Source organism: Sinocyclocheilus anshuiensis, unplaced genomic scaffold (genome assembly GCF_001515605.1).
Source record: "Sinocyclocheilus anshuiensis isolate Anshui unplaced genomic scaffold, SAMN03320099.WGS_v1.1 scaffold6, whole genome shotgun sequence".
Taxonomy (NCBI): domain Eukaryota; kingdom Metazoa; phylum Chordata; class Actinopteri; order Cypriniformes; family Cyprinidae; genus Sinocyclocheilus; species Sinocyclocheilus anshuiensis.
In genome coordinates this window covers 687,398-692,090 of record NW_015547668.1, presented here as the reverse complement: position 1 = coordinate 692,090, position 4,693 = coordinate 687,398, and the positions used below count along the sequence as shown (strand labels likewise).

At 36.4% G+C, this 4,693-nt stretch overlaps 1 long non-coding RNA gene across 1 annotated transcript in view; it reads right to left on the bottom strand.

Annotated features, from left to right (window-relative positions):
* LOC107702671 (uncharacterized) overlaps positions 1 to 711 on the bottom strand; it is a 5,405-nt gene extending 4,694 nt beyond the window's left edge. Inside the window, exon 1 of the long non-coding RNA XR_001635784.1 lies at positions 645 to 711. This is a non-coding gene — a long non-coding RNA (uncharacterized LOC107702671). The remainder of the gene's footprint in view (positions 1 to 644) is intronic.
* Positions 712 to 4,693: the final 3,982 nt, after the last annotated feature.

Here is a 4,693-nt window from a genome sequence, read left to right as displayed (position 1 = left end):
TCTCTCTCTCTCTCTCTCTCTCTCTCTTCAATGAACAATGAACATACATTAGTAATAATTAGTCATTGATTCCAGGAGGGTGTACACTCTTAAGGGAATGCACCTTTAGAGTTCAGTAATTTAAATAACTTTAAAATGCAAATATGAACTTCTAACTATCAAAAAGGTTCAATGTTGAACTTAAAGGTTCTAAAATGTTCCATTGGGTATTTGGTAGTTATTTTTTAGAACCTTTGTTGTGGTAAAAGGTTCATTTTAAAATTCTTTCATGAACCTTTTCTAAGATGTAAAGACTAGACTGATGAGGCCTTTTGCTCGTTACACTAATTCACATACTCAGTATTAATGAATGTATTCTTATTCAGTTACTAATTGTGATGTAAGGTGCAGTTGTGACCTCCATCAGTTTAACCCAAGTGTTCAGGCCTTGACATATTCTGTGAGTAGTTGATATAGACACATATCTCTAAATTGCACAATAACCTTGAAGGGCACCGTGTTGTTGTCCATTTTTAGAGCACAAATTAAATATCACAAAAATCAAAGTTCAGTTTTATGTTCATGAATGAACAAGAAGCTTCATTCAGTGTTAAATTGACAAGGTGAAGTGAAATTCTTACTCTTAAAATAGAAATAGAGTATACCTAATCTCTATGTCCTTCTCTGGAATCATAGAGCTTCATCTCTTGTCTTTGTCTTTGAACTTTTCCCCTCAGTAATGTAGCACGTCTTTCAAGCGCTGTAGTCTGTAGTATGTCTCTAGATGGCGCTAGAATGTAAGAAAAAGACAACGAAAGCATGAGAACAGAGGAGAGCAAAAGAGTGAAAGTGTAGTAAACTCTTTTATTCATACAGAATATTTATTCATTTATTCATAGAGAATATAGCATATGACTACCAATAAATAATTATATATGCAGGTGGATGCTGCACACTGGTGGTGGTTGAGGAGAGACCCCCCCCTCCATATGATTGTAAAGCGCTTTGGTGTACAGCACAATAAAGCGCTATATAAATGCCTCATTCATTAATTCATTTAAATGCATTGTTTAAATGTTATTATAAGGCTATGATTAGGCTGATTAAATTAGCTATTTTTATTATAATTTATAATAAAATTATAAACAATGTTAGTATAAAATGCTATGGTAAACACCCATGGCCGTGGGAACTAGGGGTGCTGAGGGTGCTGCAGCTATTTTACTAGTCTATGAATATACTTTACTATTCTATAATACTCTACTATTCTATTCTACTAGTCTACTTCTCCCTCTCACACTTGCAGAATTTCACTTGAAATGTTCACACGATATTATCTTAATTTTATCCCCAAGATACTTAATTTTTGTGATAGTTTTGTGATTAATTATTTATTAAACTGACCAGAAATATAGCCTAGTGCGATTGTATTTTACTTGCACGCCTCGCATCCCTACTTCTCCCCCTCACACTCGCAGAATTTCATGTGAAATGTTCACGCGATATTACCGTAATTTTACATTCCGACTTGTAAAAACCATTCAAGTCCTCGTCCTTTTTATGAGCCATTTTCTCACTTCTCAAGATGGCCCTGGCAATCACATAAGCACAGCTCTTTAATTGTGCTCTAGTCTCTGGTCAAACGCGCTCAAACCCCTGTAGCCTAATGTAATCTATTAACTACGCACATCATATACAGGGCCGCATTAAGACCGCACTGGGCCCTGGGGCTATGACTTGTGGTGGCTTTGGCGGTCGGCGCTCCAGTCAATCTACTCCACAGCTAATCACGGGCCCCCTCCTTGCTCGGGCCCCGGGGCTTCAGCCCTGCCTAGCCCTATGGTTAAAACGGCCCTGATCATATATAAATACAAATTCAGTCTTATTTAAATATCTTGCTCATAAAAAGACTGAATTTGTATTTAACCTGATTACGTTTAATAAAAAGACATTTTAAGTTTAATTATAACGCCGCATGTCCTCGATTATACAAACAACGAACAAATTATACAGCGAGCAAAGAACGTTTACATTATCAAAGAATATCACTGAATTCAGTCTAGCGTGAGTGTAAGCACTCTAAAAAAGCTATAAGTTATAATCAGTGATGTTGTCTGCAGTGTATTATGAATTAGTCTCTTATATTTACATCGCATGTAGCCTACATCTGCACTTTGTTGTTTCTGAGAGAATTCGCCAAAGTGCACTGAACAAAACTTTTCCTTATCAGTGTTGATAATATTTAGTAAAATCCCCTTCAATAATAGAAATGTTAAAGAAAACATTCTTGAACTAAAATCACAAAAGCACAAATATATATTGGTTCGCATATAACTCTTCATTTGTATATTAATTTTTGTTTTGAGTTTGGGCTGATTCATATTAGGATTTTGTCAAAAATCCCCCACCATGGCAACATCAAGCCCCGCCCCCAGCACCCCCAGATAAAATATGTTCCCACGGCTATGTAAACACCTACTTGTTTAAATTTACCTATTTAACATTTTTAAAATATATGTACATTTCCTGTAAAATATTTAGCAGTAAAATGCCTACAGTTATGCCTAAATATTCAAACTGTCTTTTGGGGGTACATTTTTGGCAACCAACGCTGCCCTTTTTTTTAATGAGTTTGAGTAATTAAACTGTAAAAGATTTGATTATTATTTTTTACAGTGCAGCTAGTAAATATTAACACACTATAAAGTGAAAAACAATATATCACACTGTTTGTGGTCCTTTTCTACACAGGTTTCCTTTGTGTCTATGGTAATCAGTCTTGTATTTCATTGACAATGTTTGGACCTGGGCCTTTATTCTGGCATGCAGCTAGTCTTTTAGTTCATCAAGGAATCCTGATTATGAATTGGGTTTATTATGTGCTGTAATTTAATGCCTATTTAAACAGACTACCTTCAATTTAGGTAGAAAGCAATATGACCTTATGGTTTCTCTACAGTTCACATGAAGCACATTGTGATAAGAGATTGTTTGATTAGGAAAGGAATACTGATAGTACCTGATCTAGAAGAGCTTTTCGTTTTCTCTCAAGCACTTGATCAGAATCCACAGCATGAGCAGAAGTCATCGCCATCGGCCTTGTTCTGCTGGGGCTTTGTTTTCTCCTCTGCCTCTGACATTCAGATGGACCGGCTGCCTTTTGGAGAGAAAATCACACTTGGATGACAAGACCCAACAGCAGCTGTGCTCTTGTCTTCTCTCGTCCCAGAGATCACAACACAGCAGTGAGTAATTGCATGGGTTTTCCTGAATTGGCCAGTAATCATTCTCAAATGCCAAAGAAACTTAGCTTGCATGATTACTAAAAGAGTGTAAATTAGAGTAATAATCCACAAGATGCTGATGATTTTACCATGGGTAAAGGACATGGGTCATTCCTACTCTTCGATACATTTTCATGTCTCTGTCATAATATTTTGGATAAAATATCTCACTCTAGAAAAACTCCTTCCTTTCTGATAAGACTACAGAAATACATTGGCTACAACTGGCTTGTTGCTTTTGAAAATGGCAGAGCTATTAATATGATACAATGTGTTAATGTGCGATAAATACTTTATTTATTATGGTAGCTGGAAAAAACAAACAAACAAACAAACAAACAAGTAATCCAAGTAATAATATATGCATATTGAAGCTTTAATATAGAATGTGTTTATTGTAATTTTTACAGCATCCAAATTTAGAGGTGGAACTGTTTTATAATGTCACTTAAGTACACGGACAGCCATTAGATTTTTGTCAGTCTCTGTTCAGTTTCCCAGAAACCCATTTCATAAGGCTATTATTTCTCAGCACCTCAATGCGACTGTACAGATAATTCCCTCCTGCTGCTGGCACTTCTTATGCAATACTGGCCTCTTATGATGCTGGGCACTTATTATTACACAACTCTTCCTGTGCACCACTGACTAAGGAATGCACCAACAAAAAAGGTGCAGCACTGGTTAAGGTTTGACGTGAAATGCATTGCTTACATTGTTTCAAAGGCTTAAGAACATATGCAACTGGTGTCCTGTAGATATAGAATAATGTTAAACAGATGGTATTTAAGAACATTTCTCACAAATTCATATTACAGTTATGTATGGGAACAGATGCTAATGAAAATATCTTTATTTTTCCTTCATGGAAAAACACTATCAAATGTCTACACTAATCAAGTAATGAATAAGCCAATAAGAATGACAGTATGAGACATATATGTGTTTAATAAGTAACACAAATAGGAGAGCTAACTGTCCTTTTTCTTGTGTAAGTACAGGCACTTCATCAGTTCATGGTGTGTCCATCTCTGGAAAAGGCCAGGCTGGCTGGCAAACATTGCTATATTTTACAGGCTCGGGCTGTTCAGGAAGTGGATGCTTTGTGGCCATCCACAAAGAGCATTAGAGGAGAGCACACATTAATCCCTTTTGTTTCCACAGCAATAAGAGAAGGTGAAGGGGCACACAGTTATCTTGTCTGTTAAATAAGGAAGTGTCTTTGAAAGATGACTGGAAGTGGTGCTTTAGTGGTGCTTTTCCTCACTCTAGCTGCCGTGTTTGACTCTATGTGTTTCGTTGTGAAAGCGAAACTACTTTGTTTGGCCTTCCAAAAGAGGACACAACTAGAAATCAGTGGTTAAGTTGTTTTTACAACACTGTTCCAGAACAGTTCAACCCAAATATCCAGATGTGTGCAGCACATTTTA